Source organism: Podarcis pityusensis, assembly GCF_964106645.2.
Source record: "Podarcis pityusensis genome assembly, chromosome: 5".
NCBI lineage: Eukaryota > Metazoa > Chordata > Lepidosauria > Squamata > Lacertidae > Podarcis > Podarcis pityusensis.
Genome location: NC_138032.1, coordinates 93,194,976 through 93,219,146, shown reverse-complemented (window position 1 = coordinate 93,219,146; position 24,171 = coordinate 93,194,976). Strand labels below are relative to the sequence as shown.

The window sequence follows — 24,171 nt, the reverse complement described above, 5'->3', positions numbered from 1 at the left end:
CATGCGCTCCCCTGCCCTCCGGCCCTCCGCGCGATCAGCGCTGGAGACACCGGCCTGAGACGCAGTAAGTCTGCTGACCCCTGCCATAACCTCTTTACCCTACAAGTTCTCACTGTGGGCCTGTTCCTATGGAGACTGGCTGCAGTCTTCCAGGAAAGTGGAAAAGGCAGCGAACCAGGGGATGTGGAGAGAGTTGCCAGTGTAGCAGCAGTCAGAGGAAGCAAAGAAAGGTGTAAATTCTCCATCATTTTATTCTTGGGAAATGTTTCTGCCTTCTTCATTCCTTCATAGCCCTAAGGTAAATTCTTTGGAAACAGCAGTTTCTTCTTCAAAGCATTATCTCCCCACTCAGAGAAACTTTTTCAAAGATAGCCCCTAATCTTAGAGGCTGCGCTTTCATCTTGACATTCCTTACTAGAAGTGACTAAGTGTGTAACTTTTGAATTTAGGATAGTATTATTATTATTATTAGGGAGAGTTTAGTCTGCGCCACTGTTTATCTTGCTCTCAGCTAATGGACTCTTTCACTTTATCTTTCTTTGAAGCTAACTGATCTTGCAGAGGAACAAAACGGATAGCATTTGGACTTCTCATCCATCTGAACTTTGCTACCGCGGGAGTAGTGCAGTATCTTTTTTCACTTGCAGTTCTTCAAAGGAGGTTTTCCTGTCCTTAATGATAATGAGTCTTTCGTCCTTAGTCTCAGGGGGTAGTAGGGCAACTTAACTGATAGACTTCCTTATATTACATTCACAAAAGTTGGATTCCCAGGGTATCTGGTTACAACACAGAGAGATAAATTGAATCCATTTATAAAATGCAAAACACAAAATTTCGCTTCTTCCAGAAGTATCAGCCATTTTGTAACTGGTGCTCTCTTATTGTCTACTTTTTGTTGATTTACCCACAATAATATTGTATTTAAGTTCTTGCTTTCACAGTCCGTTATATTACAAGAATAAAAAGCAAAACACAGTTCTGGGTTGATTGTGGATTGTAAACTCCAGACCAAAATCCATTAGAGCACAAAGATGGGCACCAAGTCATACAGAATGAAGTTGCATTTAGTGACAAATGAGTCAAATTGTGTCATGGTAAGTGGTGGCTCAGTAAATGTTCCTCCATCGAAGAAATCCCCTCCGCATAAGAAAGCCAGGTGTCAGAGAGCTTTCTAGCATAGCCTTTTCCCTGACTGCAGTCTAAAGCGGCACAGTCTAAAACAGGCATAAGCAACCTTCGGCCCTCCAGATGTTTTGGCCTACAACTCCCATGATCCCTAGCTAACAGGACCAGTGGTCAGGGATGATGGGAATTGTAGTCCAAAACATCTAGGAGGGCCAACGGTTGCCTATGCCTGGTCTAAAACATACCAGTGAAAACTTGGCTTTATTGTGTCTGAGATGATCACCCAAGGGAACCTGAGGGAAGGCACAAATGGTGGAGAAGGTGCGGGGTGGCAGGCACAACCCCTCCAGAACCCGCGCTGTGCCCCTGATACCACCCCCTGGGGACCTCCTCCCTTCCCAGACTAACCTCATTCTCAGGTTCTGCGGCTGCTGTTACTTGTGGATGGTTGCTGAATCTGCAGATAGCAGCTGCTACTGGAATCATGTTTGGGAGAATAGCCTGGAAGAGAGGTGTTATCACGAAACCATTGTTTGTTCCCCATTTCTGGGGTGCAGCACCTGCTTATTAAGTGCTTGAAGTGCCCTGGTGTGTGTGTAGCGTGCTCCCTGAGTACAAGTTGCCTTTCCCTAGGTGCCTTGAGCACATTTCTTGATGCAAAGCCCCTGCTTGGGGCAACATGCTGTGTCACAGGAGGCAAGACTTGACGGGAGCTGAGGCTGGAATATGCTCAGTTTAGGCCTTCCTCTGCTGCCACTTGATTGGCCAGGAGTTACACCAGCTCTAAAGGTTCCTACTTTGCACCTCAGAGGGACCACTGGGAGGGGCGGCGCAGGGGCCCCAGGACTGACTCCAACTATCCAAGCTGAGGATGCTGAACAGACTCTTGGGTGGGGTTTATTTTTAAGGTTTATTTTTGTAGGGGGTGCGGTTGTTGATGTTATTGATAAAAGGTAAAGGGACCCCTGACCATTAGGTCCAGTTGTGGCCGACTCTGGGGTTGCGGCGTTCATCTCACTTTATTGGCCGAGGGAGCCGGCATACAGCTTCCGGTCATGTGGCCAGCATGACTAAGCCGCTTCTGGCGAACCAGAGCAGTGCACAGAAACGCCGTTTACCTTCCCACCGGAGTGGTACCTATTTATCTACTTGCACTTTGACGTGCTTTTGAACTGCTAGGTTGGCAGGAGCGCAGGGACTGAGCAACGGGCGCTCACCCCGTCACGGGGATTCGAAGCGCCAACCTTCTGATTGGCAAGTTCTAGGCTCTGTGATTTAACCCACAGCACCACCCGCATCCCTGCTGTTATTGATAGTAGTCTTCATTTTTAAGATCTTAGTGTTATTTATGTGGAAATTGTTCCCAGTGGTTGTGTACACTTCTTTTTGATGTGTTTTATTTATTGTTTATGATTGCTTTAAAAGGGATGCGGCTGACGATACAATCTAAACCACTGAGCCTCTTGGGCTTGCCGATTGAAAGGTCGGCTGCTTCCAGTTGGTCGCTACTCATGAACAGACGGGTCTCCATCGCTTTCCTTCACACGGGTTGTCCTGGGGAGGGGGAGCTCCCATTGCTCTGTCCCAGTTCCTGCCAACCTAGCAGTTCGAAAGCACACCAGTGCAAGTAGATAAATAGCAGGAAGGTAAACGGCATTTCCAGGGACACAGATGGCGCTGTGGGTTAAACCACTGAGCCTAGGACTTGCCGATCAGAAGGTCAGCGGTTCGAATCCCCATGACGGGGTGAGCTCCCGTTGTTCGGTCCCTGCTCCTGCCAACCTAGCAGTTCGAAAGCACATCAAAGTGCAAGTAGATAAATAGGTACCGCTCCGGTGGGAAGGTAAACGGTGTTTCCGTGCGCTGCTCTGGTTCGCAAGAAGTGGCTTAGTCATGCTGGCCACATGACCTGGAAGCTGTACGCCGGCTCCCTTGGCCAATAAAGTGAGATGAGCACCGCAACCCCAGAGTTGGTCACGACTGGACCTAATGGTCAGGGGTCCCTTTACCTTTAAACGGCGTTTCCATGCATCTAGCTTCCATCACGGTGTCCCGTTGCACCAGAAGCCGCTTGGTCATGCTGACCACATGACCCGGAAAGCTGTCTGTGGACAAACGCCAGCTCCCTCAGCCTGAAAGCAAGATGAGCGCCGCAACCCCATAGTCGCCTTTAAGTAGACTTAACCGTCCAGGGGTCCTTTACCTTTACTTTACCTTATTATTGCTTTGGTTAGATTCATGATTATGTCATTTTTTTTTTCATGCTGTAAGCCACCTTGAACATTGTTTTATAACTATGGAAAGATGAGATACAAATAAAATGATGTTTCATACATGTCGGCCTGCATCCTTGAGGACAGCAAGGGCAGGGCGGCCGTGTGAGTCTGGGTCTGATTTCTGGGGGCTGGGTCCTCCCCATTAACTTCCATGGCATAATTTGAGTTATAACAATCTTTTTGCCAGCTTAACGAGCACCAGTCTGGGTCCATATCTGAGCTGAATGGGCTTAGAATCCAGACCAGTTCACCTCCTTAATGGAAAGATGGTGAAGGTCTCTATTTGCAGCAGCTTTGCTGGGATGAAGGGACGTGGATGGCACTGTGGATTAAACCACAGAGCCTAGGACTTGCCGATCAGAAGGTTGGTGGTTCGAATCCCCGCTACAGGGTGAGCTCCCGTTGCTTGGTCCCAGCTCCTGGCCACCTAGCAGTTCGAAAGCACGTCAAAGTGCAAGTAGATAAATAGGTACCGCTCTGGCGGGAAGGTCAACGGCATTTCCGTGTGCTGCTCTGGTTCGCCAGAAGCGCCTTAGTCATGCTGGCCACATGACCCGGAAGCTGTACGCCGGCTCCCTCAGCCAATAAAGCGAGATGAGCACCGCAACCCCAGAGTCGGTCACGACTGGACCTATTGGTCAGGGGTCCCTTTAGCTTTACCTTTATAGAGCCGTAGGTAAGGTAATAGTTTTTCTGCCAGACTGTGCAAGCTAAATGCTGTTGTCATATCTTATTTATATCTATCTATCATCTATCTATCTATCTATCTATCTATCTATCTATCTATCTACATTATGATAGTGAGTTTTTAAAAAAAGATTTTCAATTTTTAAAAATACCATATAAAAAGAACATATTGAATGTTAACTTTTGTGAGCTGCCTTACTTAAGGAAATAGGGCACATGCATTAAAACACACCGAGTCCAAAAATAAAAAATAGCATCATAAACTGTTGATTGCTTGTGAGGAACAGCTGGGGAATAGAAAAAGGAAAGAAAAAGTTCTATATGGACCAATGCTGAAGATAGCAAGCTCACAAAAATGGTTATATCGCCACCTGCTGCTGAAAATGCAGCATTGCTCCATTGCTTTTAAAATACTTCAAGATCTCAGTGTCCCCTCTCCTCAGAGTAGAAAATCAGATGCTCTGCATGGTTTATCATGTGAATTAAACCTCTTGCAAATTTCTACATGCACCAGAAAGCATGGAAGTGGTCAGTTACAGCAATTTGCACCCATGGCAGGGTGACCACCCAATCAGAACTACTATCAGTGCATTGGAGGGAGCAAAGATCACCTGTGTTGAAGCAATGATTCTTCAACATCAACTTCGCTGGACTGGTCATGTTGTGCGGATGCCTGATCATCATCTTCCAAAGCAACTAGTCTATTCCAAACTTAAAAATGGAAAGCGTAATGCTGGTGGTCAACAAAAGAGGTTTAAAGACTGTCTCAAGGCAAATCTTTAAAAATGTAATACAGTGGTACCTCGGGTTAAGAACTTGATTCGTTCTGGAGGTCCGTTCTCAACCTGAAACTGTTCTTAACCTGAGGTACCACTTTAGCTAATGGGGCCTCCCACTGCTGCGCAATTTCTGTTCTCATCCTGAAGCAAAGTTCTTTTTTTTCCCCCTGAAGCAAAGTTCTTAACCCGAGGTACTATTTCTGGGTTAGCGGAGTCTGTAACCTGAAGCGTCTGTAACCTGAAGCATCTGTAACCCAAGGTACCACTGTATAAACACCAACCACTGGGAAACACTGGCCTGCGAGTGCTCCAATTAGAGAGCAGCCTTTACCAAAGGTGTCATGAACTTTGAAGACACTTGAACTCAGGATGCAAGGGAGAAACGTGCTAAGAGGAAGGCATGCTTGGCAAATCCACACTGTGATCAACTCCCACCCGGAAGCCAATGTCCCCACTGTGGAAGGATGTGTGGATCCAGAATTGGCCTCCACAGTCACTTACAGACTCACTGTTAAAACTGTGTTCATGGAAGACAATCTTACTCAGCTACAAGCGATCACCAAAGAAAAAGAAAGCTTACACAGTGCTGGTTTGGACATTGTTGCCTCACCTGCCACCTCTTGCTGAGGAAAGGTAATGCTAGGATTGCATTGTCGTGATCTGTGTTGCTTCATTGCATGCACTGCTCGTTTTGCAAATCATGGCATGAACCGCAGCTGTGCTAATGTGCATTCCAGTAGCCACTTTGCAAACAACAGAAAGTCTGTGTGGACTGCAGTGGGATGGAGAATGATTTGTTTCCAAAACGAGCCAGTTCTTATGCATCCAGTCATTTCAAACGGAGAAATATTAATACCGGCAGCGTCCATTGTCTCCAGAAGCAAAGAGAGATGTTGTCAAGTGCATGGCAGAAACTGAATATCACAGAAAGTATCGCTTGCAATACTTTGTTGTTGTTGTTGTTTTTTAATTTCTTTTTATTAAATTTCTAAGCCAAACAACAACAGAAAAAAGAAAAAGAAAAACAAACCGAACACACCAATGAGAAGAAAAAAGAAAGACATCAACCAAAACAGAAAATATAAACAAACCAGAAGACAAACATCAGTTAACACAAATAAAAGTTGACTTCCCTCCATCTCGATTTTGGATTATGTAAAGTAGTAATTCTGTTCTGCAATTTTCATTTTATATCATCTAAACATCTCAAGGATTATATTAAACCTACTGTGATTTTTATATCTCTAGAATTTGATTCCATGTACATTATAAATTTATTCCAGTCATCAATAAACTTTGTACCTTTTTGCTGTCTGATATTCTGTGTCATTCTTGCCAAATCCATATATTCAAATAATTTAATTTGCCAACCTTTAACAGTCGGGATATTTGGGGTTTTCCAATTTTTTGCTAACAAGATCCTGGCAGCTACGGTTGCGTATTGAAACATTATATGATCCTCTTTTTTAATCTCGTCTCCGATCATTCCCAGAAGAAAAGCTTCGGGGTTTTTTAACGAAAGTGTATTAAAGTATTTTTTTCAGTTCATTATATATTGATTCCCAAAATTTTTTGATTTCTTCACACTTCCACCACATGTGGAAGAAACTTCCTTCTTTGGTTTTACACTTCCAACACCTATTATCTCCGGTCTTATACATTTTTTGCAGTTTCGCAGGGGTGATGTACCAACGGTACATCATCTTTTCCATATTTTCTCTGAGGGTGGTGCAAGCTGTAAATTTCATTCCTTTAGTCCACAGCCTCGTCCATTTGTTGAAGTCCAAATTGTATCCGAGGTCTATAGCCCATTTTGTCATAACATCCTTAACCTCCTCATCCTTGGTGTCCCATTCTAATAGCTGATTGTACATTTTTTGATGGTCCAGCTCTCACTTCCATACATCACTACTGGGAAAACCATGGCTTTAACTACACGGACCTTTGTTGGCAAGGTGATGTCTCTGCTTTTTAAGACGCTGTCAAGGTTTGCCATCGCCTTTATCCCAAGGAGCAGGCATCTTTTAATTTTGTGACTGCTGTCACCATCTGCAGTGACCATGGAGCCCAAGAAAGTAATATCTCTCACTGCCTCCATTTCTTCCCCTTCTATTTGCCAGGAGGTGATGGGCCCAGTGGCCATGATCTTCGTTTTTTTGATGTTGAGCTTCAGACCATATTTTGCACTCTCCTCTTTCACCCTCATTAAAAGGTTCTTTAATTCCTCCTCACTTTCTGCCATCAAGGTTGTGTCATCTGCATATCTGAGGTTGTTGATATTTCTTCCGGCGATCTTAATTCCGGCTTGGGATTCATCCAGCCCAGCCTTTCGCATGATGATTGCAATACTTAGGTGCAATACTTAGGTGGCATAAAATTTTTGATGTGGAGCTCCATCAGGACCACTTACAAATAAGTTCCAAGTTGGGGTTTGTGCTCCTTTTCCATGACTGGTGCCTCCAATGCCAGCACCCTGGAAGATCTTTGCCTGGAACTCTGCTAGCCTCCTGCACTTAGAATCATAGAGTTGGAAGAGACCACAAGGCCCATCGAGTCCAACCCCCTGCCAAGCAGGAAACACCATCAGAGCACTCCTGACATATGGTTGTCAAGCCTCTGCTTAAAGACCTCCAAAGAAGGAGACTCCACCACACTCCTTGGCAGCAAATTCCACTGTCGAACAGCTCTTACTGTCAGGAAGTTCTTCCTAATGTTTAGGTGGAATCTTCTTTCTTGTAGTTTGGATCCATTGCTCCGTGTCCGCTTCTCTGGAGCAGCAGAAAACAACCTTTCTCCCTCCTCTATGTGACATCCTTTTATATATTTGAACATGGCTATCATATCACCCCTTAACCTCCTCTTCTCCAGGCTAAACATGCCCAGCTCCCTTAGCCGTTCCTCATAAGGCATCGTTTCCAGGCCTTTGACCATTTTGGTTGCCCTCCTCTGGACACGTTCCAGTTTGTCAGTGTCCTTCTTGAACTGTGGTGCCCAGAACTGGACACAGTACTCCAGGTGAGGTCTGACCAGAGCAGAATACAGTGGCACTATTACTTCCCTTGATCTAGATGCTATACTCCTATTGATGCAGCCCAGAATTGCATTGGCTTTTTTAGCTGCTGCGTCACACTGTTGGCTCATGTCAAGTTTGTGGTCAACCAAGACTCCTAGATCCTTTTCACATGTACTGCTCTCAAGCCAGGTGTCACCCATCTTGTATTTGTGCCTCTCATTTTTTTTGACCAAGTGCAATACTTTACATTTCTCCCTGTTAAAATTCATCTTGTTTGTTTTGGCCCAGTTCTCTAATCTGTCAAGGTCGTTTTGAAGTGTGATCCTGTCCTCTGGGGTGTTAGCCACCCCTCCCAGTTTGGTGTCATCTGCAAATTTGATCAGGATGCCCTTGAGTCCATCATCCAAGTCGTTGATAAAGATGTTGAATAAGACCGGGCCCAAGACAGAACCCTGTGGCACCCCACTAGTCACTCTTCTCCAGGATGAAGAGGAACCATTCCAGTTCCAGTTTGTCAGTGTCCTTCTTGCCCCTGGGCTTTTACCCTGGCCTCTCTTAAGGTCCATGCTAGCAATGCCCTGACAACTGCTAGCGGACCAGTGGGTTGAAAAACTGCCTGGAATCCCTCCTATCTCCCTTTGAGTCTTTCCCTGACGCCTCCTGTTAGTCAGGACAGGGGGTCACGGGGAATCAGCTTCCTCCCCCGTGGCAGTAAACAAAGGATCAAATGAAAGGAAAATCTTACCAGTTAGAATCTTTAATAATCAAAGTGAGAGAACAAAGAACACGTCTCCTAGAATGGCAGTGCTCCCAATTAAGGGTCTTCCCCCCCCCATCCCGATTAATCTACATCACTCCTACATCTTGTAATCTGAGCTTCTACCCTCTGCGCTTTCTGTTCTAACACTGTCTGAGCTCTCCGTGTTTTTGGAGAAGGGGGGAGGGTGAATGCTGTCCAGAGACTCAGAGGCGTAGGAAGGGAGGTGCAGTGGGTGCGGTCCACCCCGGGTTTCATGACTTAGGAGGGTGACAAAATGGCAGGCGAGTGGGCGGCACACCTCGCGCCCGGTGGCAGCAGCTCTTCTGACCCGGTGGCAGACAGCAGCCCTCCTCAGCCGTGGTGAGGCGCACTTGGCCACAACAGCTCCGTTGCTGGGTCATTTCTGACCCGGCTGTGGAGAGCAGGAGGAGTGTGAGCAGCAGCTTTCCCGCCCCTCTCATACCCTGAACTGTGGCATGTGGGAGGGCACCCTCCGCACCCTGCACCCCTCTGGAGCGCACCCACCCTGGGCAGCGCAGGCATATGCTTTGCCGCTGCAGAGACTGTGTATCTGTTAACTCTCTCTCCCCCCCAGTGTTTCTTCTCCTAGCTGTTCCTCATCCAGTATTTCCCAGCTTCTGCCTTCTGAACTGTGCCCCTCTGCAAACCGCTGTTCCAAATCTATACGGTCCTCCTGCTCCAGGGAGGGAGAGGGGTGGCTCCCAGCATTCTTCCTCAGTGCAGCCCTCCTCAGCACGGTCCCTGACCTGTATTCAGGCAGATGGACAGATCCTTACCTTGACACTATATCCCCAGGGGGCTATATTAACTACTGAGATACCTGTGGCCTAATCTCTCCCTTGCCCACCACTCTAATAAAGCAGACATGGATATGACTGTGCTGTAACAGACAAAAATTTTATGGCTGATGGACAGCCGTTATTCAAATGTGCACATGACAGCAGCCACGAAATTAAAAGATGCCTGCTTCTTGGGAGAAAAGCAATGACAAACCTGGACAGCATCGTAAAAAGCAGAGACATCACCTTGCCAACAAAGGTCCGTATAGTTAAAGCTATGGTTTTCCCAATAGTGACATATGGAAGTGAGAGCTGGACCATAAAGAAGGCTGATCGCTGAAGAATTGATGCTTTTGAATTATGGTACTGGAGGAGACTCTTGAGAGTCCCATGGACTGCAAGAAGATCAAACTTCTCCATTCTTAAGGAAATCAGCCCTGAGTGCTCACTGGAAGGACAGATCGTGAAGCTGAGGCTCCAATACTTTGGCCACCTCATGAGAAGAGAAGACTCCCTGGAAAAGACCCTGATGTTGGGAAAGATGGAGGGCAGAAGGAGAAGGGGACGACAGAGGATGAGATGGTTGGACAGTGCTCTCGAAGCTACCAGCATGAGTTTGACCAAACTGCGGGAGGCAGTGGAAGACAGGAGTGCCTGTTGTGCTCTGGTCCATGGGGTCATGAAGAGTTGGACACGACTAAACGACTAAACAACAACAACAAAGCTAGCTTGGTTTAGACTCCTACCAGAGTATATGCTCTCAGAGCGAAATGTATTTTTTATATATAAATTCCTAATTTATATTCTTTATGCTATAGGCAGGGAAAAAACAATTTTGGGAAGTATTTGGCCTTTGTAAAAAATGGACGTAATGATGAGGAGCAAAACAAAATTTTAAACTGTGATGAAAATAAGCAGCTCTCTTGCCACTCTTTGTCTAATGTGGGAATTTGGGATGACAATTTTGCCTAGAACTGCATGTGTGTGACTCATCCCATTGAGCATGTCATTGAAAACGTGACCTTTTCAAGTCTTCTGAACCTTAAACAATGTGTAAGGCTACAAATAGAAAGGGAAGTGAACTGCTGTATGTGGCATATCAAATGGTGAATGTGTACCTCTTTTATAATCTGACAAATTAATAAATAATAAAATTAAAAGGGGAGGTGGAAATGATGTTGCAAAAACATATTGCACCCTAGTGAAAAAGCTAGTGGTGCCTCGCAAGACGAAAAGAATCCGTTCCGCGAGTCTCTTCGTCTTGCGGGTTTTTTCATCTTGCGAAGCAAGCCCATTAGCGGTTTAGCGGATTAGTGCTACAGTATTAGCGGCTTAGCGGGCTTAGTGGATCAGCTGATAAGCGGCTTAACGATAAGCTGATAAGCGGCTTAACGGATCAGCTGATAAGCGGCTTAATGATCAGCTGATAAGCGGCTTAGCATCAGCTGTTAAGCAGCTTAGCCATCAGCTGATAAGCGGTTTAGCGGCTTGGGAAAAAGGGGGGGGGAGGAAAAAAACCCCGCAGGAACTCGCAAGACATTTTCGTCTTGCGAAGCAAGCACATAGGAAATTCGTTTTGCGAAGCACCTCCAAAACGGAAAACCCTTTCGTCTAGCGGGTTTTCCGTCTTGCGAGGCATTCGTCTTGCGGGGCACCACTGTACTGTAACTTATATATCCTATATTTTCTCATATTAATCATAGAATTGTAGATTTGGAAGAGAACCCGAGGGTCTTCTAGTCCAAACTCCTGCAATGCGGGAATCTCACCTAAAGCATCCATGATAGATGGCCATTTGGCCTCTGCTTAAAAACCTACAAGAAAGGAGAGTCTACCACATTCCCACATTCCGCGGGAGACCTTTCCACTGTCAAACAGCTTTTACTGTCAGGAAGTTCTTCCTCAGGTTTAGTCGGAATCTCCTTTCTTGTAACTTGAATCCATAGATCAGGGTTCTACGCTCTGGATCGGGATAAAACAAGCTTGGTCCATCTTCCATGTGACAGCCCTTTAGGCATTTTAAGATAGCTATTGAATCACCTCTTGATCTCCTCTTTTCCAGGCTAAACATACCCAACTCCCTCAACCGTTCCTCATAAGGCTTGGTTTCCATATTGGTCACCCTCCTCTGCACACCTTCTGGCTTGTCAATATCCTTCTTAAATTGTGGTGCCCAGAACTGGACACAAGACTCCGGGTGTGGTCTGGCCAAGGCCACAATAGAGCAGTACTTCTACCTCCCTCAGTCTGGACTCCATACTTCTGTTGATGCAACCTAGCTTCCTTTGCCGCTGCATCACACTGTTGATTCATGTGAAGCTTGTGGTCTAATATTGAACTATTCTATACCTGAGCAACCTTTTAAATGTGATTGTGTTTGCTGGAGTTGTTTTTGAGGTTTTAGAGGGAAGAGAGCTCTGTAATAAATCCATAGGTCCCAGGGACCTTGCCAGCAACAAAGTGTAAAATTGGCAGGAGTGAGGCAACTCCGCCTCTGGCTGAGAGAGCCTGCTAGCCCAGACCACGCATTGCAGCAGGCCTCCCATATGCCTATGTGTTCCTCTTTGCACATGTGATGCTCGCTGCTGTTGCCTTGTAGTATTTGAGCCCCAGGCAGAGCTTTGAGCAAGTAGCAGGAAGAGGTTGGTGGGCCGAGCTGTGTAGGACCCGCAGCTTGCCCTGCACCATCTAATCTAACCTGCAGCCCTTAGGTGCAATGGGAAATATCGTTCCTCTGCCAGTGTTGATGCAAGAGTCAACTGCCAAGACTGTCTGATCTTTTTTCAACCTGAGTGAGTCTGTCTTTGCCTCTGGTACACCTGGGGGCATCATCCAGAAAGAAAGGGAAGCCCCAAATTGAACACACATTGCCCACCAAGCATGAATTACTAAATGCTAACGAGCAGAGGGGACGCAGGTGGCGCTGTGGGTTAAACCACAGAGGTCGGCGGTTCGAATCCCCGCGATGGGGTGAGCTCCTGTTGCTCGGTCCCTGCTCCTGTCCACCTAGCAGTTCGAAAGCACATCAAAGTGCAAGTAGATAAATAGGTACCACTCCAGCGGGAAGGTAAATGGCGTTTCCGTGCGCTGCTCTGGTTGGCCAAAAGCGGCTTAGTCATGCTGGCCACATAACCCGGAAGCTGTACGCCGGCTCCCTCGGCCAATAAAGCGAGATGAGCGCTGCAACCCCAGAGTCGTTCGCGACTGGACCTAATGGTCAGGGGTCCCTTTACCTTTACCTTATAAGCACAGAATAGACTTTGCAGCTCAAGGGAGGACAGACTGTGTATGTTCAAAGGAAATGAGTAAGACTGATTGCCAAGGATTAAGGAAGCCTTTCCATGGTAAGAAATGATTAGATCTGACATGTCTGGGAAAGACCCTCTCATGCTATCACAAGCTGTATATTATTTATGACTAATGAATCTGTTCAGGCGTTTCCGTGCGCTGCTCTGGTTCACCAGAAGCGGCTTAGTCATGCTGGCCACATGACCCGGAAGCTGTACGCCGGCTCCCTTGGCCAATAAAGCGAGATGAGTACCGCAACCCCAGAGTCGGCCACGACGGGACCTAATGGTCAGGGCTCCCTTTACCTTTACCTAACAAGCAGAGGTGCTTGCAAGCTCATTTGGGTTTATGCAAGTCTTTTCGCGCACTGAGTAATTGCACCCAGCAGCCTGTTCCAGTTCTAGTCCAATCATTACTATATGACCCTGTCTTTAAAAAATCAATTCATGCGAGCTGGACCATAAAGGCGGCAGAAATGTGAAATGTGTAAAATTAGATCTAACCAAAAGGTGGCAGTTGAAGCATGCACTTTCCCAAGTAACACGCAGTCGATAACCTTTTTTGCATTATTTATTATGCAGCTCCCGTCCTCATCAGAGAACAGAGAAAAGAATGGCACACATCTATCCAATCATATTGGTAAATATATACACATTATTGGTCAGAGACTCTGATCCTCTGATCTGATCTGATTTGATCTGATCTTGGAAAGGGTAATAGTAATTAAATCCTAGCCCCAGACCATTTCGTTGTTACTTAACTACAATTCCCATTAACTCCAATGGGTTGTAAATGGCTGGGGGCGGGGGGTTGATGGAGCTTGGAGTCCAACAATGTTCTGTGTCTAGGTAATGACAGTGGTTATGTGAAACAGGAACATTCTAATGCTTTTCTTGCTGATATTTCTTCTTCGTTAGTTACTACTATTTTCAATTGCTTATTAGTCGTCTTGTACTGAATGTCGCTGAGGAATTCTAAAATGGGGGCAGGGAATCAGTGCAGTTTTAAAAGGTTCAGTCTGCCAACATGATTCAAAATGGTGTCCAGTTGTATCCAAACATAGACAAAGGTCTGCTCCGTGATCTCAGGAACCATCCTGCGAAATGTGGCTATGAAAGTGTCCAAATGCATAGCCAACAAACAAACTGCTTTCCAGAAGATTTAGCAGACCCCTGAAAACACCTGGCATTTCCCAGAAATTCTAAGAAACAAACAAATAAAAATACTGAGATTTATAGATGGAATTTGTTAGCATCTAGGGCTGTATATGGCTCTCCCACTTGGACCTAACAGGGGATCTCCCAGTCAGGATCCATCCCTGAAACAATTTGAATAATGTTTACTTAGGACTTCTAAAACCCTGAACAATTTGGGAGGCTGTATTTTGATCTCCAGAGCCAGCCAACCAAAGCAATTTCTCTGCTGCCTCCAGAAACCTTCTGTTCTAGTTTATGATGGTGAGAGCACCTGAAGAACTCCCTAATATTACTATCGCAATATTCCTGAAACAAACCATAGTTTGATAAATAAATTGACAAAACGGGCAGAAAAGCCCATTTTCCTAACAGGCATAAAAATGGGAGGGCATGCCCCTTGCTTGGAAGATGTTATAAGACACGTTGGTTTCCTAACGGCAACGAGCTAAAAGGGTTGTTCCAGTCCTCTGGAATCTGATCAGAACAAGTAAACAATCTGAAAAGCTCAGATGCTCATTATGAATCCCACAAGCCATCTGGCCCTTGGGTTCTTTGAAATGAGCCCATTGTTCGGTGGAAATCACTTAGCAAAGGATTATTGAGTTATGTACTTATCCAGACAAAGCAACAACAATGAAATTAAATGCAATTAAATTGCATGAATAATTGATGGCTTCTATCCTAAAAGTATCTCTGAAACGTGATCCAGACCACTTTCGGAACGATGTCTCATTCAGAAAGTGAAGTGCCAACTTATGTATATACTTTACTACTGATGCATTTGTAGGTAATGACAGAGTCTTAGTTCTTTATTCTGATGCCACAGCCAGTCATACAGGAAATACTAATGCTCTGATCAAATTACATCACTGGCAGCACTTTAAAAAATGCTGGTTCTTCGCAGATACTCTACTTGGTTTAATATTAGGTTCCAAAGAAAACCCAGACTTGAGGTCCTTTTCTTTTTCTTTTTCTTTTAAAGTGGCTTTTAGAGTGGCTGGGGAAACCCAGCCAGATGGGTGGGGTATAAATAAATTATTATTATTATTATTATTATTATTATTATTATTATTAAAAATCTGGAGCAGACTTCCAGGCATAGCTGTCAACTGTCCCTTATTCGGTGGGAAACTCCCTTATTCCAGCGCCGTGTCCTGCTGCTGTCCCTTATTGATGATGTCCCTTAAATTTCCCGGGTTTCAAAGGAAGCAGCTCCTCTCCCTCCCTCCCTGCCAGCCAGGGAGGAGGGAGGCTCCAATTGTGTTGCTTGGCTGCCCAGCCCGCCCCCCTCCAGCCTCCTCTCACTAGCCTCGGCCCCCGGGAGCCCCTTCCCGCTGGGACTGGCGGGAGCCTCGGGCCCTTCTGCCGCCATCCTCCTCGCAGCCGCCGAACTGAGTGTCTCTGTCTAGGGCCTCTCGTCTGCCTGCCACCGCCGCCGCCGCCACTCCCTCTAGACCGTACTGTGGCTGCGCCACTGAAGGAGCCGGATGAGATGGGCAGCCTGGCATGGCCTATGAATTGATGAGGAGCCTTGAGAGGAGAGCGAGGGCAACCATAGAGAAAGCAGTTCAGAGAGAGGAGGAGGAGGTGGAGGCGGAGGCGCGGGCAGGTGTTCCAAGGGCTAACCGTAGAGGGGGGAAGTGGAGGAAGGACCACAAGCGCTTCTCCCATAGATTTGTAGTGGTAGACTAGCATAGATGGTCTGATCTGCGGGTTTACTTCGGGCGCGATTCCCCCCCCCCTTCCTCCCGCCCCGCCTGATGGAACTGAGAGCTGCAGATGGAGCACAAGAGAAAAGATACAGAACTGCAGCAGTATCTTCGTAGCTTGGACTTCGTTTTGCATGAAAAGTGGTTGCTGCTTGTAGTTATTTAATTGCAGTGTTTCATCAGCTAGTGTCTTGAGCAGCAACCTCTGGAAACGAAGGGCTAAAAACCGGCGCTGCTCTCCCAAATTATCTGGTCCCTTTTAACTTTGTATTTCAGCTGGTTGACTAAAATCCCTTATTTTGGCTGCTGATCCCTTATTTTCAAATCTGTAAGTTGACAGCTATGCTTCCAGGTGGCTGCTGCCCAGTTGAATTGGTAGAACCAAGCAGAACCCAGATTAGAAAGAATTGGAGCCAGTGGCAAGAACCACCTAGTTTTGTTCCCATCCTCTTCGCTCCAAACACTTAAGCACTGCCGTTCTTAACATGATGTCTGTAGCTTAATAATAGTATTACTGGGTGCTCTCATACTTGGTTGTCTGCTAGGAAAAGAGTTGTAGCACGTCCTTCACTCACCCCTATCCTTTGGGCTTTGGGATACAGCAGTGTTGTGGAGCAGAAGACTCCTGCGCTGTTGCTTGTTGTGCCCCCAAAGTGGGGGTGAGGCAATGTGTGTCTGAATGCTCAAACTTATATAGCAAGGCCTCTCCTGTTAGTTGCCAGGATGGCATTGCAAGAAAACAAAAATGCTGCACACAGAGGGATTAAATAAGGACTTACAGGGTAGTCAGGTCGGGTACATGGCTACTACTGAAATATTAACTCAGAAATTAAGGTACATCAAAGGGCAAATGAAAAAGATACATTTTCAGCTGCGTGGCAAAACAGTATTTTATATATTAATGATGAAAGCAATGGTCAAATTCCTCCTGTGAAATATTTTACTATTTGGAAGTCTTAGTAACATTTCAGCTTTAAGTGAGAATATCTTAAGAGCTCAGGGACAACATCTCGAAATATGAAATAAAACAGATCTGTGAAAAAAGAAGAAGATATTGCTACTTCTCAAAACCAATAATAATATTTTTTATTCCAGGGATTATGAGCCAAACAGCCCTAATTTGTATTTTGTGTGTGTATATGTCTAATTTCAATTCAGTCGCATTGCCTTTATTTCTTATTGTATGCTACTGAAGCACGTGTTCTTGCTTAAATGTATAAATTCACAGAAACCTAGGAAATCTCCTACTAGCTGAAGGCCTATTTCACATTGGCATAACATCCACAAAGCTGGGGATAGGGAACTGTTGCCTTAGTAGACGTGCCATATGCTTTCCTACAGTTCCTACTCACACTTTTCCTTGGCCCAAACCCAGAATTATAGGACAGAGTGGCTTGGAATAGCAAAGGTGGGTCTTTTTAATGCCAAACATTAAACATTGTGTGTATCACATTGACACCAGGTGGTGTCAGGCAAAGTTCTTGCAGGACCCAGCAAGCAAGCAGAAAGGTCTAGAAAAGAAAGCCATTTTAATAATCCAAAAATTACTTGACAATGAATGGGCAAGCACTCTAGAACCACAGAGTGGGGGAAATTGATGAGCTCTGGCTTCTCAGACAGCTTTGGGAGACATGGCACATAGCTTCAGAGCAAACCTATGTATGCATATATTTCAATAATAGAGCCAGCTAAGAGGTTGAGCAACTAGACAGCAGCATTTTAATTATGCAGCTCCAGATATGGAGGAGGAATCAGAGATTTAGCCATGTACACACACACACACACACACACACACACACACAATATTGGAAATTTGGGTAGACTTCAAGACTTACAAATTTATTATGGCCTCCGCTGTCTTGAGCTGGAGTCTGCTTCGTCAGATGTATCATTTTTGGTAATCCATGAAAGCTTATGACATGAGGTGTTAAGCCCGAGTATGTCTGTCGTTGGATTAGCTGCTGTTAATTCAACTTTAAGGTCTACGCTGACAGTCATTCATAATTATAGGAGTACCATAAGCCCCTTTCTGCGCATGCCTGGCCACAGAAAAACACAGACCATCTGTTCTTTTAATGGAGAATTAATTTCTAGGAAACACTTGTGTCCAGTATCAAAGCTTAACATGCTTACATCCCTCTTCATTCTGTTCTCTGGATAACAGCAGACTGTCTCTCCAAGAGAATAAATCATATACATGTGTCATGGCTAAGCCAGCGCAGAGTAATGAAGTTGTGTCTGACATCATGTTTCCAAGAACATCTTGTTCAGATCCTGACTTGCTTGGTCACTGCTACACGGAGGTAAATATAATCTCTGTGCGAAGCCAGAACTGCCTTTGCAAACTTGAACGCTGCTTCATCACTGGGAATATGATGGTGGAGGGAAGTTTTTAATGTTTGATGTTTTATTGTATTTTTAATGTTTTGTTGGAAACTGCCCAGAGTGGCTGAGGAAACCCAGCCAGATGGACGGGGTATGTATGTACGTATGTATGCATGTATAAATTATTATTTATTATTATTATTCAGCGGTGCTTTCGAAATATGGTGCTGGAGGAGACTCTTGAGAGTCCCGTGGACTGCAAGAAGATCAAACCTATCCATTCTGAAGGAAATCAGCCCTGAGTGCTCACTGGAAGGACAGATCCTGAAGCTGAGGCTCCAATACTTTGGCCACCTCATGAGAAGAGAAGACTCCCTGGAAAAGAACCTGATGTTGGGAAAGATGGAGGGCACAAGGAGAAGGGGACGACAGAAGATGAGATGACTGGACAGTGTTCTTGAAGCTACCAGCATGAGTTTGACCAAACTGCGGGAGGCAGTGGAAGACAGGAGTGCCTGGCGTGCTCTGGTCCATGGGGTCACGAAGAGTCAGGCATGACTAAATGACTAAACAACAACATTTACCAGCAATAGCAGTTCCATTTAGTCCAAGCTTTAACTTCTACTCTCTTTTTTTCACACAAGGCATGTTGCAGCCCATTTGTAAAGCTGTGCTTTCACAAAGATGCGCAATATCTTTATCACAATAAAGTCCGTATATCAAATCACTTAACTGAAAACCTGACACTGGGGCTCAGCTTTTGCCATGTCTGGTGTCAGCAGCCTTGTATTGTGTGTCCTTGAAAAAGGATACCATACAGTGCTTCCAATAGCAGCTGCCTATAATATACCAAGACTGATGGCGTTGCCAACCACCCAAAACTACTGGAAACTACAGCTGAGCTGGAAATGCCCTGCCCTTTCATTCGTGATGTGCAGGGCAAATATTTTGGAAGGGGAAACGGGGCGAACACAGTGGAGAAACCACAGCAAAAGGAAGCTTTACCCACCTTCAGTTTCTTCTTTACCCAGGCTTCGGCCATTAAATAATCTATGGCCTGTTAAATGTGAGGCTGGGGGGCTGGTGTTATGCTAATTATTATGAGTCAGTTTTTCTAAGCCTTGCCTTATTTCAGCTAGTACAACCTTAGAATTGATAGATAACAGCCGCCCTGAGACCCCCAGGTATAGGGTGCCATATTATTATTATTATTATTATTATTATTATTATTATTATTATTGACAACAGCTACTGGTAGGGCATGCATTAGCAGCAGAGGCTGGTGTGCTATTAACAGTTCCTCCAAATTATTATTATTATTATTATTATTATTATTATTAGCTGGGGGGTTTTTTAGAATTCCGGAGGAATGCCAGGCACAAGGCTCCTGGTGCTAAAATGTCTGGTGAATCTGCTTCACAGATTCAGATAGTTCTTTAATATCAGTTGTATCTAAGTATCTTATGACACCAACCTGCTTCCTGTGCTGGCTCATGTGAAATATCTGGGTGCTGCTGATCTCTTTCTAAATGCATTTTCCTTCTTCCGCTTCCCAAATTTAGTAAAGCCAATGAGTTGTCAAGTTTATGAAAAGAAAAACGGAGCTGAAACCTCGACACTGAACTTTGCCAAGTGACTTTATTAAACACATAAAATTTTGAAAAAACCAGAGTCATTCCTGTTGGGAATGGTGGGAGAAGACATTGGTGGGAGAAGACATTGACAAGAATGACCAGAAACTGTTCTTATACACAACAACAGCGGTGAGGTTATTGCTGGCTCAGGTATGGAAACAGCAAAAATTGCCTACAATAGAAGAATGGCAGTACAAGGTTATGGAGTACGCAGAAATAGCCAAATTAACAGCAAAAAATTGACATCAGGGGGAAATATATCAAAAAGAATGGGGAAAATTTATGTTATATATAGAGAAGATGATGTGAAATAGGGAAACCAGTAGAATTAAAATAATATCTCATAACAGGAAAATACAAGAAATTTACTGGATAATAATATCAAAATGAATTAAAAATGTATATTAGGATTAATATTGAACAATATTTGTAAATGAATATAGACAGACAGCAAGAATTTGTATATATAGAAAGATTTATTTGTTTACGGACATTTAATGGAAAAAAGGAAGAAGAACAATCTTGTGGAAAATGGACAAAGACAATGCGAAAAGTCAAAGAGGACACAAAAAAGCCAGAAGAAGGAAGGAGGGAAGTCAGCTCGGGAGAGCATGAACAAATGTGAAATATAATGTATGTGTATGTACAGTGTGTAAATAAATATTCGATAAAGATCATCTGGGGGGGGGAATAAACACATAAAATTTTGGCAATGGCACCTTGTGAAATTTGGTAAACGCTTTTAACTGTGGCTCTGAAAGGATAGGAATACCTACGCCAACAGAAAAGCCAAGCTGCCATCTTCCCAGCTGGTAGCAATTTGCCCCTTCATTTCAGCAGATTTCTCTGCTGATTAAATGATCCGAAGAGCACCAGGAAACCATGTCAACACTCAGCTAACACAGACTCTCCCGCTGGGGCGGTTGCTCGGCTTGGGGATTCTCCACCAGCAGAAGGCAAGCATTACAGCAATGCCCAAGTGAGCGCTGCGTGGAACAAAGAACAAAGCATCAGAGACTGCGATGACACTCTGCGGGGTAATCTGCCTTAAACCAGGCACTTTGAAAAAATCAAGGTGCCAATCGGGTATTAATGAGGGGCAATTAAGGAAGGCTGCATGTTGAGATCAGCCTGTCCCATTTAGCCATGTGAGACCAAACGGGAATGTGCCACCCAGGGCCGTCTTTAGCAGATGCAGCGCCGGGGTGCAAATATCCGCCCAGCGCCCCCAAATTACCATGGATAGTGTTGGGGTGGCCGTAGCTGCGCACTGCCAGTCATCCGGGGCGGGGGCGCAACTCTCACCCATGCCGCTGTGGGAGAGCAATCCCCACAGAGGCTTGGGAGGGAAGCTGCACGCCTGCCAGCCTTATGGTTGGTGGGGCGCAGCTGGTGGGCAAAGCCGCACAGCTCCCCCACTTGCTGGGGCGCCCCTGAGAGGCCGGCGCCCTGGCGCGATGCACCACTAAGCCCTATGGGAAAGACGGCTCTGGTGCCACCCCTGCCGCCCTCCCACCCAAATCTTGCTTACCAGGATTGCGTGGTGGAGGCTTCAAGGGGTACCTCACGAGATCTCACCAGAAGCCATTGCTTTGCTCCTCCAGTGGTGTGGTGAGACAAAGAAAATCCCCTGTGTTACAACATGAAACAATCTGATCAACAAAAGGCAACCCGCGGGCTAATAATGTACAGTGGTACCTCGGGTTAAGAACTTAATTCATTCCAGAGGTCCCTTCTTAACCTGAAGCTGTTCTTAACCTGAAGCACTACTTTAGCTAATGGGGCCTCCCGCTGCTGCCACGCCGCCACCGCACGATTTCTGTTCTCATCCTGAAGCAAAGTTCTTAATCTGAGGTACTATTTCTGGGTTAGCAGAGTCTATAACCTGAAGCATCTGTAACCCGAGGTACCACTGTATAGGCAATATTTATGAAACGCTATCAATTGTTTCTTAATTCATAAACAAAAGCCATCTAATACGTGCAAAAAGGTCCCGGATAATGAACTGTTTCAACAATATTTCTTCCTCAGCAAGTTAATAGTCCCCAAAGGTACACAAAGTGATTGTGGATCAGCTCTCACTCAAAAGTGCGGTAGGCTGAGCCTACTGTTATTGAAACAGTTCATTATCCCGGAAGAACTGTTCTGTTTGCTGCTTGTTGCTGCTGTGCTTATAGCACCATGTGGCTCCAGTTCATTCTCAACCAAACTTTGATATAGATATGAACTGTGGAAAGGCCTTCTGCCTCCAGTGGTGGTGGCAGAGGCAAGTGGGGCGGTTGCCTCAGTCTGCCCCGGGTGGGCCGGCCTTATCCAGAGGTATCTAAAAAAAGTATATCTTCAGCTGCACATGCATCAGAAGGTGGTGGAAAAGGAAGAGGAAGGTTAAATGAACAGCCAAAGTGATAACAGTTTTTAAATGCTAACGATATCTTACAAGCTTTACTCAGGCTTGCTTATACTTTCAAGAAAATAATCTTGCATTATTCTGCCAGGGGATCTTGCCACTCCCCAACTTCCCTGGTTTGATAACATTTTCTTCACGGATTAGCATGATAATACAGACAATTGACATGAAATACAGTGATGTTACCATGGTAGGTACCAACAACAAGTGGACATTGCTGTCCGGAATTGTAAAGCACAGATTACATACTACAAATTAAAACTTTCCTATTGTTGTTGTTGTTTAGTCGTTTAGTCGTGTCCGACTCTTCGTGACCCCCTGGACCAGACCACGCCAGGCACTCCTGTCTTCCACTGCCTCCCGCAGTTGGGTCAGACTCATGCTGGGAGCTTCGAGAACACTATCCAACCATCTCGTCCTCTGTCGTCCCCTTCTCCTTGTGCCCTCCATCTTTCCCAACATCAGGGCCTTTTCCAGGGAGTCTTCTCTTCTCATGAGGTGGCCAAAGTCTTGGAGCCTCAGCTTCAGGATCTGTCCTTCCAGTGAGCACTCAGGGCTGATTTCCTTAAGGATGGAGAGGTTTGATCTTCTTGCAGTCTATGGGACTCTCAAGAGTCTCCTCCAGCACCAGTATTCAAAAGCATCAATTCTTCGGCGATCAGCCTTCTTGATGGTCCAGTTCTCACTTCCATACATCACTACTGGGAAAATCATAGCTTTGTGTGCAATGATTCTTCATGGAGGAAGCTCTGGCATGCTGTTGCATCGCTCATACACCTGTGATTGCCTTTCTGTTCACCCAGGAATTTTAAATAATTTAGAAATTATGGCCTCTATTTTATTTATTTTAAAAATAAAACTCTAAGGGGTGCTGCCTTTTGTTGTATCCTGTAATGCCCCGCTTAATAGGTTTATGTTTTAGTTTGCATTTATTTTTACTGTATACTTTTAATTTACTATAAGCTGCTCATGTAATGTGGGGCATGCCAGATACGGTATACATACATACATTTGTGACTGCATTGACCTTTATTGCAATCTTTTGCCAAATTGCCCTTAAGAACGACCTCCTTTGCTCCCATGTCTCTTAATAACTAATAATAAGTTTTTCTCTTCCATTATATAATGCCATATACCCATATGCATCTATAATTGGTAGGCTATTCTTTTCAATGGGTATGGAGAATTCAAAAGAGGGCAGTGAGAATTGATTCAGGTAAGACATCCGCTTGTCATTGTAGCCATGTTGCAGCACGACTGAAAGAATTCAGTGCGTATCTGTTCCTGCAGCTTGTTTTGTTTACTGCAGCTGCCCATCTCTCATCCCATCTGCTGGAGATTTTGCTAAGCTAGCCTTTAAAATATGTGTGGTTTTTAATGAATGCAGTGCTCAGGAAAGGGAGTTGGCAGAGGATATTGCGGGCATGTCAGCTTTCCTCGTCATCTTGCATATGAGCTTTTAATGCCAAATTAGGATGTCCCTTGATATCTACGTGTGCCAAATTCTTGTGCAGCAATGTTGATTTTACTACTGGTTGCCCAATTCCTCCTTCCCTCGCTATTCCTCAGGGACTGGTAAAAAAGGAGGCAAGTAGGATGAGCATGCCATACTATGGGTGGCAGATTCAGCGGCCCACAGACACCCTGAACCCAAAGATCTTTTCAGTTTTAACACACAGTTCTCCCTCTTCTTCTCTCCGACTGCTATCACACTCTCCCTCTCTCTCTTTTCCCTTTATCAGCCACTTTCTTCAAGAAGGGGTGGAACATTCTGAAAATCTTGCTGTCAGCCTTCTTCATCCTCTTTCTCTCCAACTTCTTCTTCCTCCTCTTCTTATTTTCCAGCGTTTCACATCCATCATCGTCAAGTTCTGCAATCTCTCTTTGTTGTGTGCTTCTGGCAAACTATGGATCCATATACAACAGGCTTTTCTCACCCAGTAGATAGTTCTATAAGGGAAGTAATTGCTTGTGGTATCCATGATAGTGTCCTCAAAGAGTGGCCGATCTGCAGGGCCGCAGAAACTGTGAAAGCACAAGTCAAAGATCTGATTTCAGATGAAAATGTTGTTTACACTCTGAATATTAAGGAACAGAGTATGAGGAGGCCAGTTGCAAAAGTAGAAATAGCTCCCCCACAAGTAACCATAAGGGGAGAAATACAAAAGAAAC

At 45.1% G+C, this 24,171-nt stretch overlaps 1 long non-coding RNA gene across 1 annotated transcript in view; it reads left to right on the top strand.

Moving 5' to 3' along the window:
* Positions 1–10,024: 10,024 nt before the first annotated feature.
* Positions 10,025–24,171, top strand: part of LOC308477303 — a 266,019-nt gene continuing 251,872 nt past the window's right edge. The window contains exon 1 of the long non-coding RNA XR_013986466.1: positions 10,025–10,172. This is a non-coding gene — a long non-coding RNA (uncharacterized lncRNA). The remainder of the gene's footprint in view (positions 10,173–24,171) is intronic.